This window comes from Pteropus medius, unplaced genomic scaffold (genome assembly GCF_902729225.1).
Source record: "Pteropus medius unplaced genomic scaffold, Ma_sr-lr_union100, whole genome shotgun sequence".
NCBI classification, from domain to species: Eukaryota; Metazoa; Chordata; class Mammalia; order Chiroptera; family Pteropodidae; genus Pteropus; species Pteropus medius.
Genome location: NW_024349224.1, coordinates 8,498,071 through 8,510,098, shown reverse-complemented (window position 1 = coordinate 8,510,098; position 12,028 = coordinate 8,498,071). Strand labels below are relative to the sequence as shown.

Below are 12,028 nucleotides of genomic sequence, written 5' to 3'. Positions count from 1 at the left end.
GGAGGCACGTTAGTTAGCATGGGACAGGGCGCAAAGCTCGTGCAGGTGTTTCCTCCGTGGGGGACGGGGTGGGGGCTGGGGGCACCCTTCACCAGCAGTTTCCTTACTTAGAAACACCCAGCAAATCAAAGGGATGCCCCCTTCAGACTGGTGGGAGCCAGGGCCACACCCCACTCCCAGCCTGGCCCCCAGTCCACGGCTCCGGGGAGCAATCTCGTCCCTCTGTTCTCACTCTCAAGTAGGGTGACTGAGACCCCAGCTAGGTGACCACACAGAGCTCCCCCCAGGAAAAGCGTTCTGGCATCACCGGGGGAAGAAGAGTGACTTCAGGTTTCAGGAATTTTTCTACAATCAAGGAGAATAAAAATTCAGCGAGGGGCCTGCCCCCAGAGGCCGGTGGATGCCAAGGCCCTTGCGCTCACCGCCCGGGTGAGTCTCGCATTCTTGCACCAGACTGGCGGGAGGGCGGCCCCCGCCGGCACAGCCCCACCTCCCCGGGCTTCTGGCCTAGCCTCGTTCCTTGGGCCATGACCCCCCTCTGCATGTCCCGACGGGCTCTAGCCCTGGGGGAAGACTGGGATGGGAAGAGGTGGGATGCTGGAGCCAGCTAAGCAGAGACGTCCGCCCTGCAGCCTGCTTTGTCTGGACCCAGAGCATTTGCTTAAGGAGCCTCGGAGAGGCCAACATATGGTCACTCAACCAGAGACGAGCCTGGGCTTGAGCGTTCCCGTCTCCAAGCCTTCGTGCAGGGATGCCAGCCTTGTGACACGTCTGTCAAGGTCCCAGTGCCCTGAGCCTCCAGCCTCCACATCTTCACCTGACCGCCTCCGCACTCCAGCCACACAGTGCCCGACGGAACACCGGATGGTGACGGGAGTGGATGGGGCTCTCTCTGGTACGGGGAAAAGGACCCTCGGACCCCAGGAGAGGAGGGGAGGACTGCTCGTGCCTGGCGTCGGGCAAAGCACTTCCACAAATGATCACTCGATCCTCATCATAATTCTGTGAAGCAAATGCTGTTCTAGCCCCACTTTAAAGATAAGAAAACTCAAGTCCAAAGAGGTCGAGCGATGCCCGAGATCTCACAGCAAGCAGCCACGCCAGACCTCCCGAGTCCGAAGTGGGAAGTGGGCAGGCTGGCTCTGAGGAGGAGGTCCCTTGTTAGCCAAGCCCGAGTCCGCCTAACTGTAAAGCTTGTGCTTTTAGTCATTGTGGTCGTTGTGGTCTCTGGAGTCCCTTCCCTTCCCTTCTCTGGGACTGCCATGAGGTAACCGGCCAGAGCAATTTCTAAGGACGACTTTCCAAGTTAGAGAAGAACTGCAGGCCCTGCTTGGTCTCGGGTATTAGCACATCAAAGGCTCTGACAAGTCCCGTAGGGAGAAAATCCACTGAGCTTAGTTGTCTTGGTTTCCCAGCCCAATGTGTCTTTTTCGGCAGGGACGTGGTATCAACATGAAAACAAACTCTAGGAATTCTTGACACCACACAGATGCGAAGCCTGTCAGCACCCCCCTCCCAGCCTCCAGCCCCGTCCCCTCCCCTCTGAGCTGTCCCAGAGGCTATTAACTAGCCCGAGATGGGCTCCAGGAGCCATTTGAGCTGTGATGATCCCCAGGGCAGCTCATCACCATCTTTGACACTTCCAGGCAAGAGGTCCCCGGGGAGCCTGGGGTCTACTCGGCCCTGTCCCACCTCCCTTTGGCCAGCGGCACAGCTCTTAGGGAAAGGGCACTGCCAGCCCTGTCCCCAGGTTGGCCATTCCATTAAAGTCAACCGCAGCCAGCTGGGCCCTCAGATTCTGCAGCCGAGATACTTAGAATGGAACTAAGAGGGAGGGAGAGAGAGAGAGGAAAAGAGAGAGAGAAAGAGAATGAACATGAGGATGCAAAAGCTTTTAGGGGCTGAGAATCGAAGCCCCTTAGAACTTTAGACTGAAGGGACCTAGACCCTAAGGAGGAGGAGGCATGAGGAGGGGTCTCAGGTCTGGCCCAGTCTGGGGCGGAGCTCAGACACAGGGGTTTTTCACGAGCAGTCCAGGGACTGGGTGCCAACCCTGGTCAGCTCCATGTTTCTGGGCCGGACTGCAGCCCACGGCCGAGACCACCCAGCCCTCTCCCCAAGGGGCCTCTGAGGCTGGACTCCAGGACCCCAGAGCACACACCAGTGAGCACCTGCCCAGGGAACGTCCACTCCCAGAGCAGAGGTGGCAGGAGTTAGACACACAGGGTCCAGAACTAGCTCTGCAGCTAGCTAACTGTCCCTGGGACCTGTGGGCTAGTCGGTCCCTTGTCTGGGCCTCAGTTTCTTCCTCTATTGAATGGGTGACTGTGACCCCTGTCCCCAACCTACATTCTTCATAACCCAAGGCCTCCGGAGGCTTACAAGGAAGGGCAGGACTTACCTCCCTGCGGGCAGCAAGGGGTAGAGGCCATCTCCTTCTCCCTCCTGGCAGGATTCCCTTCTCCGTCACCCCACAGCCGACCTCGGCCGTCTGGCTGCAGTTAGTTGCCCTTGTCTCTCTGTGCTCCTACATTGCACAAGGGGTCAGTCCAGCTACCTCCCTGCTCACTTTCTGGGGCTGCAGTTTGGCGGCCCTGGGCCTGGCAGAGCACCTGTCTTTGGAATATGGAACCCTGAGCGTTCCCAAGGTCAGCCACCAGCTCTCCTTTCCTTTCTCCTCCTCCGGGTCCCCAAAGCCTGGCTGAGGGGCAGACAGGGCACACAGCCAGACGTCCTCCCCACGGGGGCTGGCAGCTGGGACCAGGCTTAGGCTCGGGGACAAGTCCTGGGACATTGCACCTGGAGACCCGAGGATCCCATCCCAGCTCACGGAGCACACGGCACAGCCTCACCAGGTCCCCACGGACTAGGGGCTCACCACCTCCAGCAACGCGGCTAACGTTAATTAAGCTCTTTGAAAACGCAAGACTTGATTCTAAGCTCTTTACACGAGCTAACACATTTAATCCTCCCCAAACCTTATGAGACAAGTCCCATTATGCCTATTTAACAAATAAGGAAACTGAGGCCCCAGAAGCTCTAGGTACCTGCTGGAGATCACATAGCTAGCAAGAAGTGGAAATTAGATGCCACCCCAGCGCCCGGTTCTACGACTCACGCTCTTGATTTTGTTGCCTGTTTCCCTTTGATCTTTCCTGACTGTAAAGAACTTCTCTTTAAAATTCACAGTAAAAAATGCTTCAAAAAGTTGTTTCCTTGGGGTTAACCGAATGGGGTTAGCCCTGGTCCTGGGGGCTGTCAGAACTGCCCAGGTGACCCCATCTGAGCTCCACCCCTATGCTCCCCATCATCTGCAGGCCCCGGACGCCACCTCCCAACACTCTTCAGAGGCTTGTCTCTGACCACAGGGGTGCGGCCCAGAGTCCAAAAATAATTTTTAGCTAGAGTGTGACTGGGGGGAGGGGAGTGGGGTGTGTGGATCTCACCTCCAACCACTTTCTCATTCTTGAGGCCGTCTGTTCAACTGACCAATTCTCCTTAGAGTGGTGCCTATGACTCCCCCAGGGCCCACAGTGCCACCCCAGCCCCTCCCCAGCCCCGCCAGCTACACTATCAGTGTGGGGAGAAGCGGGAGGAGGGAAGGGGGGAGAATGGAGAGACGGAGAGAAGAAGAGAAAGACAGAGAGGGAAAGGATGGAGGGGAGGAGGGGAGGGAGGAGGGGTGGGGCGTGGGTGGGAAAGGAGAGGACAGTGGGACCAGGAGCCACAGGGCCGGAGAAGAGGAGGACGGGCGCAGGGGGAGGAGGTACCTGGACTCCTCTTCCGTGGCATCGAGTGGACTGCAAATACGGAGCGAGCTCAAACGAGGGACGGAGGGGCTTGCCTTGTGTGCGGGCTGCAGCCCATTGGGGCGCTGGGCCAGTTTCTCCCCAGTTCAAGAGCCCAGAGCGGGATGGTGACGCTGAGCCACCTCGGCCCCGGCCCCCTCGCTCTCAGGGAGCTTCAAACAAAGGGGGCAGCCAGGGAAGATATGCTGCAAGCCGCCAGTCAGAGAAGGGGCGCAGGTGACAACAGCCCCTGGCAACCGTTCCCCTGGTAACCACTGGCAGCTTCAGGAACTACGTCACTGCCTGGCTCCAACCCAGCACAGTGCAGGCCCCCTAACTTGTCCCGTACCCAAGTCCCCCAACTCAATGCTGGCGAGGCCAGCCTGAGAGCTGGTGGTGGGGTGGGGGGGTAAGGGCAGGGTTTAGGACAGCAGGTTATGGGGAGCACTTGCCTGTCTAAGTTTGTCAACATTGACTTTAAAAGCAAATCTTTTTAGAACCCAGTGGGGGCTACCCCTGTGACCAAAAATATCCACTGTCAGCTGCATTTGCCCCTGGAGGTTGCCAGCCCATGGCCTTGGCCTCAACCCAGCCTGGACACCCTTCTAGCCCCCACCATTGACTGCCATGAGCGCAGAATGCGCACCATACTGCCATGGAAGCGTCTTGGGGGTTACCTCCTTCAGGAGGCCTTCCCAGATTGCCACAGCCCACCAGGAATCTTTCTTCTGAGTGAACCCAGGGGCTGGGATTTCTCCTGCTTTTTTTTAGAGCTCTCTAGGGGGCTGAGCGTGGGTCAGGCCCGGCTCTCTGTACCCCGAAGTAAGTACCAGTCGTGGGAGGGAGAACAGAGGCCAAGCTTGTGAAACTCCTTCTGTGTGCCAGGTACTGCCCTGGGCGTTTCCACTACTCTGCGAGGTCAGCCCCGTCGAACCCACCTTACAGATGGGGATACAGAGGCCCAAGGAGGTGATGTGACTTGCTGAAGGCCACCTAGCTGGTAAGGGAGGGCTGTGGAATTCAAACCAAGGTCTCCTCCAGGACATGAAGACATCGAGACGAAACGTCCATCTGATGCTCGACTAATCCTGGCCCCCATCCAGAGCATGTCCAAACTTTATTCGCTCACTTCCAGTGACAGGGGGCTCACTTCCTCCCCAGAGGGCACATCCTTTTGACTTCTAAAAAAGCCCCACTGAGCCAAAGGGAAAAGAACCTCAGAACCAGAGGTGGATGCTCCACCAAAGTCCTCTAAACCAGCCACAGATCGGGAGATGGGAAGCTGCTCAGGAGGCTACGGGCCCAGGGCCTCAGCCAAGCAGCTACGAGCATTTTCCCAGAATAAGTGGGGAGACCCCTTGGCCATCACACTCCAAGGGGTTGTAGGGGCTCTGGGGCGGTTTTTGGCAGAGGCCATGGGAAAGTCGGCAGGGGCTTGGGACGGTGGGGCTGCAGTGCCCATGTACCCCGACACCTCCACCCCCCTCCACTGGACCAGAGCCAGGAGGCGGCTTCAGTCAGGAGGTGGCCATTGTCTCACTGCCGGCCCAGAGCTGTGTCCCATTCAGGCGCTATTTTTGGCCCCTGGAGGAAGAGGAAAGGAAAGCAAAGAAAGGAGTTGCTGTTCTCGGTGGACCTTGGCCTGGAAAAGATTCGCAGGCCTGCTGGGCCAGAGAAGGCGGTCACTGTCGGACCCAAAGATCCCGGGCTTAAAAAGAGCTGGCAGGGCGCTGGGGTTCGGGGGCGCCAGGGGAGGGCACAAATAGGGCACCTACCCTTGGGCCTCACTAACTGCAGTGACATGCAGAGACACAGAGGCACGGCATCCTGGGACCCCCACCCCCCTCCCGTCGCTAAGCACTTGGAATAATAACGAAACCTACAACAGCTCATAGCTCATCGCTGCCCAGGGCCAAGTCTCTGCCAAAGAGATTGACAGTCCTCACTTCATACTCACGACGCTGCTGACCAGAGGGGAGGTAGGGGACAAAATTATGAGGCTCACTGTACAAGTCAGATGACTGAGGCTCGGGGAGCAGAGTGACTGCCAAAATAACAAGCGAGCGACACCACTTCCCTCCCTCCACCCTCGGCCGCCCGCCCTTCCCTTCCGGTGTGCTAGCCTTCTTTCTACCCTCAGGCCGGTGAACATGCAGGTCTAAGAGGCCCACGGCCCAGGCCAGGTCCCCTCAGCCCTACACTCCCATCTCACCTGGACGGCAGTTACTGCAGCTTCTGCCTCTGGTTCCGCAAACCCAGGTTGGGGAGGAGAGGTGGGGGTCCCAGGTGTGCCGGCATGCTGCAGGGCCTTGGGAAAGCACTGGCTGTCCCCCCACCACAGCTGGAGATGGGTGCTGCACCTGGGCCCGGCTCCTCCTCCCCCAGTCCAGGCCTTCCACGTGCTTGACTCCCCGCCAGGAGCTGGAGAGCAGAGCCTGGCCATGTGGTTTGGGTCGTGTGCACAGGTGGCAGAGCCCGAGAGGGTGCAGCAGGCATGGGCACGAACATAGGGTAGGCACGGCCGTGAGAAAACCACATGAGGATTCCTTCCGGCCCTGTGCACGGCCACAGCTCCCACAGCGATGTCACATGCTGGTGTGAGAAGCGGGACGTGCCACGGGGCAGGAACACCCCGACCCAGGCGTAGGCCTGTTGTATCAGGGAGAACGAGGGGTGGCATCAGCCCGTGATGATTTGGGAAGGGTGTCCCCACTTCCGCATTCCTCCCTCAGATGCTGCTGCCACACTCCAGTTCCACTCCCCCGAGGTCCTCTCGCCGTCTGTATGTCCCGTTCCACTCTCCGAGCTATTAGGAGGCTAGTAGGAGCCCCTGGAGATGCAATAAGGTGGCACTAATGGTGGAAGTCTGGGCGTGGTGACAGGCACGGCTACAGGGACGTTTTCTAAATGGAGGCACCACTTGCCTGCAAACATCTCCCGATGCTTCTGGCATGACCAATACACTGTCAGGGACTTAATGCCTGGGAAAAACGTGGGAGCTGGGTGCCTCTCTCTCCCAGGGCCAGAAAAGCTCAGGGCTGAAAGGGGCCATGAAGAACTCCACATGATGCCCAAGTTCCCTCTACAACTTCTCTGCCAAACTTAAACACCCACAGGGACGGTGAGCTCACTGCCTCAATCGAGCGCACCATCTGTGGTGCCCTGGGAACAGGTCTCGGCTCCATGGCAGGAGACTCGGCGTCAAGTCCTCGGTGCCTCGAACTGGACTGGGGACCTGAGACGTGCTTCCTCATCTGTGAACTGGGACAAAACTTTAACCTCTGCAGGCCGACAGCATCTGGGACTGAACGAGGGTCTTTGTAGGCAGTGAAGTGGTGGCAGGTTGGGTTATGAGTTGCCCCAAGGGTTTGACACACGCCTAGATGGTGACACAACCCGGGAAGCAGTGGGCAGAGGACACCTGGCCAAGCATGACTCAGCTGCCCCAGCCACTTTCTGGGTTTCGCCCCTTGCATTTGTCACCATCAAGGCAGGTGGGTCTTGGCAGTTGTCCCCACTGCCGCAGGGTTAGAGACCCAGGGTGCCAGCCACAGAGCCACACCCTGAGGGCCAGACTTGGCCAGGGACCCAGAAGGGGTCAGCCACCCAACATAGCCTCTAAGCACCAAGGAAACAGCCCAGCAGAGAAGGCCACAGAGTGCTTCCCCAGAGAACCAGCCCAGCTGGAGTTCGGGCCTCCACCGTAGGCCTAGGACAGTGGCCAAGCCTTGGGTCTCGGGGAGCAGGAGGGAGCCCCAATCTTGGACAACAGATCGGGACCCTATTGGATAGGTTTATCCATAGGGGAGGTTCTCTGGTGCCTTTCCCTTTCTGGTGATGTCACGAGAGGACAGGGTCATCGCTCTGGGATAAACTCACTGCAGCTCTCTAAGAGAAGGGCTTGGGAGTGGCCCGAACTGTAGCAATGACAACACCACTTACGGTGTGCCAGGCGTCAGCCACTTAAGATTTAGTGGCTCACTCAACCCTCTCAATGTGCCATTACCATGCTCATTTTAAAGATGAGGAAAACGAGGCACAGAGAGGCTAATACACCTGTCCAAGTCCACACAGCTGATGGAGCTGGGACAGAACCAGGGGGACAGCTGAGCTGGTGACGGAGAAGCAAAGATCTGGGACAGCTGGGGCAGGGTCTCCTGCCCGTGGGTCCCTACAGCGTGCAGCTGTCTCAGATATTAGAGATGCAGGTCTCTTCATCCCCATTCTGCAGCCTAAGTAAGGAGGCTTAGAGAAATTAATCCCTCGCTCAAAGTCACTTTTCAAGGATTTGAACTTAGTTCTGTCTCAACCACCGCATGGTCCCAAAGATAAGACCTTCAGCAGAGCTTCAGGGAAGACCTCTCCCAGGCACACGGTGGGCCGAGCACACACTTTGCACCTATTTATTGCCCCAAATTCCAGCAACAACCCTGCCAGAGGTGGTACTGCCATCTCTATGTGGAGGTTAAGGACACGGCTGTCCAGGAGGTTGTGACCTTGGACAGCAGGCTACAAGCCCGTAGCTCTCTCTGCCAGAGGACAGGATTGGGAGGTCTAAGAGGTGGCAGAGACTGCTCTAATCTCTCGTTGTTGCTTGCTTCAAGTTCAGTTAAGTGGCCTTGAGCCTGGGGAGACACACTGGAGCCATTAGCTGCAGAACCTCCAGCCTTTTAGGACACTGGAGTTGGGCTGGCCCGGGACTGTGAGGCCCCCACCCCCAGGCCATCTCTCTCTCTCTAATGCAGAGGCCTGTCCGCCAGTTCCCAGAAGCTCTGCCAACTTTTCCAGGACTCAGCTTTTATCTCTGCCTGCCTGGAACTGCCAAGTGCACCACATACAGCCTGAGCCTGAGCTAGTTGGTGCCAGCTCGGGAGACTGATGCTGACCCTACTGGCCTCCCTGCCAAAGCACAAGTCAGTTTAGAAAAGGGACAGTTCTCCCCAGGTGTCCTCAGCTCTCCCAGGGGGTGGGGGAGACAAGAGTAAGTCCCCTCAAGTTATTCCATGATACCCCTCGGTGCCCCCATCTGGCCAATGGGATCATGATAAGGCGAACATTTATGTGGGCCGAGCACCATTCTAAACGTTCTATTGCAGTAACTCATTAGTCCTCGCAACAGCCCCGCCCCCCCCACACCATATAGGTACAATCGTTCCCCACTTTTTCCAGATAAGGAAACTGAGACAGATGCACAAGTTCACACAACCATAGAGGAACAAGCCAGGCTTCTCCCCACGCAAACGGCCTTGCTACCTCCATGGGTCCTAGAGGATTTGGGCCGCAGTCGTGATGGGGTTCGAGACAAGGGCACCCAGCACAGAGCCTGGCCCGGCCGAGGAGCCCCCTCCCCGCCAACGGGGCAGGAGAGCTCGGTGGGCAAGAGTACAGACTCTGGAGCCCCAGAGACGAGGGAGCACTCACAGGCAAGCCTCTTGGACCTCGGTGTCCTCATCCCTAAGTGGGCTCAGCATGAGCATCCGCCTCGCAGGAAAAAAGGTGCAGGCAAAGCGCGGAGCCCAGGGCCTAGCGGGGTCCAGCCCAGGCCAAGCCATTAAGGAACTAGGGAGAGTTTGGGGCTTAAGGGGCCTAAGAGGGGCCTCAGCCCATCTGTGCCAGGGCAGATGGCACTGAACAGGCATCAGAAAATGTGTCCCAAGCTCTTCCCCACACCCAAGTCCCCTCTCCCCAGCAGCCCGGGCCTGACCTCAGAATCCGCGGGGCTCCCGGAGGGCCTCAGGAACTCCCGATGGGCTGTGAGCACCAGACAGGCAGAGGGCAAGCCTGGGGAGGCTGAGCCCAGTGAGCGCCCCCCACCCCGCCGGAGAGGCCCCTTTGTGCCAGCCCTGCCCCGCCCCCCATTTGCCATCTGCCTGTTCCCTGGGGTCCTGGTCTCCCAGCTGCCCGGTTTGCTCATGCGATGCCCCCATCTGCTGTGAGTCGGAAGGCAGGGTCCACAGGGCCCTCTCGGGTTGAAGTTGGGGCTGCTGAGCCTGCTCAAGCTCTGGTTCAGGGGGAAGGGGCAGCACTGGGGTTGGGGGCTATGTGCCACATTTCCTCAACCCCCAACCAGTCCTGTTTCCGACTCTTCGTCATCTTTGCTGAGTAGAAGCTCACCCCTATCCCTGAAATGGGCACAGCCCCCACCCCCCAAGCATGAGCCAGGTGGCACACAGCTCAGGCTTGGGGCAGCCAGAGCAGCCTCACACCAGGAGCCTTGCCCTCTCCACCCTGCTCCGGTCACAGCCTGGCTGCCGGCTGCACTGCTGCCCAAGCCCTCCCACCATCCCTTCCCCCACAGGGCAGATTAGAACCTGCCGGCCTGGTACCCCAGGCCCCAGGAAATGACATGTGCCAGGTCTCCAGTGCCATCACCTGCCCCATTCCCCCAGGCTCTGATCATTCTTAAACCTTTTCCCACACCGTTCCCTCTGCCAGGGCTGCCCCCGCCCAGCCTCATGCATACACTTCAAACCCTTCCCTCCCTCCTTCCCAGCCTCCAAGCCCAGGAGAGGCGGCCTCTGCCCGTCTTCCCAGTCCTAGGTCAGAAAGTCCTCTCCACCTCTATTAGCAAGCTCGTCTCACTTCTCAGCCTCAGATCCTAACGGTCATGTTTGTTTGTGTCCCTGACGAGATGAGGGTGTCCCAGCCAGGCTGACCGGCCCCTGCCCAGTGGCCCAGGGCACCAAAGCCAGCAGCCACAGTACAGGCTGCCCAGTCTCCCTCACAGACCGCGCCTGGGGCGGTGTCCTTCAAAACCTGACACCCTCAGAGCCGGGCCCCAGGACCACGGAGGCAGGGCAGCTATTGTCACCCCCACACACCCATTTAGCAGCTGAGGCAACTAAGGCCCAGCGAGAGAGGCCGGGCGAGGTGGCCATGCTGCTGCCATGACCAAGGTGGGTCTCTACCTCAGACCCTGGAGTCCCTGCAGCAGAGGGGGATCAGGTGGGGCCTCAAGAGCCAGTCGCACCCCTAGACTCAGCCCCTCTCCGCAGGGACCTCGGCCTGGGCTCCGGGAACCGACTCAGCAGCCGCAGAGCCTTCTTCCCACTCAGTCCCCAATGCCAAGGAACCGATCCTCTGCCCTCAAGGTAATCACAGGGACGGGGAGGGGGCTTGGCTCTGGGTCTGGACCACCTGTGGGCTCTAAGATACCTTATTGGTCTCATTCACTCTTGTGACCCCCATCCGTAGGACAGTACTGGGCACACGAGTAGGCTCTCAGTAAATGTTCATATGTATAACTTCCTTGGTCCTCTGGAGCCACGAAGGCTATCCAACCCATCCCCCTCCCCAAGGCCAGAGCTTCTCCAGGCAGGGTGGGAGTGGGGCCGGGGTGGGGTGAGAGGCGCCCTGCTTGGACTGTGTCCCTCCAACACTCCTTAGTAAAACGAACACCGGCCCCCTCCCCTGGGGCCCTGGGAGACCCCCGACTCATCGCCACAGGAAGGAAGCTCGTTGGGGAGAAGGGGAGGACAGGAACCAGCAGGTCCCCTCCTGGGTGGAAGAGGGTGGGCAGTGAGGTAGCCCCCGGGGTGGGAAGACCTTATCAGTGCTGAGCAGATGGGGCCCTGAGGTCTGGGGGTTAGCCGGCAGGGCGCTCTCCAGCCCTCAGCCTCTGCTTCCCCATCAACCGCTCCTGATTCCTAGGGCATTCTGTTGCCCCAAGTCCCCCATGTTCAGACCCCACAGCCAAGACCACCTCATCCCAAAGGTGGCTTGTGTGATGAAAAGCCAGACCGCCACTGGCTCACCTGAGGACTCTGGATGCAGCCCCGAGGCAGCTGCAGAAAGAGCTGCCCCTCGAGAGCCCGGTGCCCAGTGCCCTGTAGCAGCCTCTCCTCCCTGAGGCTGCGCCCTGGTCCTCCATCCCCAGACCGGCCATGTGACCCTAGGTCAGCCACCTGCCCTCTCAGAACCCTGGTTCCCCCCTCTGTGCAGTGGGAATATGAGCACACAGTAATCTCACTGCCCAGGGAGCAGACCCCACTTACTGTGCCCAGCGATGACACCACTCCGAGCCTCGGCTTCCCCAGCTAACAAATGACTAGTGGTTCTGAGAGGTTTCATCCTCTTGGGATCCATCCTCTTCCCAGGCATCTCCTTGTCCGTCTCACCCCAACTCTAGATATTCCCCACAGCGATGCTCATCGGTGCTAGCGCTCACCGAGATACCAAGACCGGCCAATTCCCCATTCTACCAGCACCCGACCCTCTGCCCCACACACACACACACACAC

The 12,028-nt window shown here is 59.0% G+C and overlaps 1 protein-coding gene and 1 long non-coding RNA gene across 3 annotated transcripts in view; one reads left to right on the top strand and one right to left on the bottom strand.

The window, feature by feature from the left end:
• LOC120617336 (uncharacterized) overlaps positions 1-1,103 on the top strand; it is a 1,681-nt gene extending 578 nt beyond the window's left edge. The window contains exons 2-3 of the long non-coding RNA XR_005656889.1: positions 240-429; positions 633-1,103. This is a non-coding gene — a long non-coding RNA (uncharacterized LOC120617336). The remainder of the gene's footprint in view (positions 1-239; positions 430-632) is intronic.
• Positions 1-12,028, bottom strand: part of ADGRG1 (adhesion G protein-coupled receptor G1) — a 30,496-nt gene that overhangs the window by 18,001 nt on the left and 467 nt on the right. Inside the window, exon 1 of one of the 2 annotated variants that reach the window (XM_039880983.1) lies at positions 11,783-11,800. The exons of the other annotated variant lie outside the window; for it this stretch is intronic. The gene's annotated coding sequence lies outside the window, so the exon portion shown is untranslated. Of the gene's footprint in view, positions 1-11,782; positions 11,801-12,028 lie in introns of those variants that run through there. 2 annotated transcript variants of the gene reach the window in all.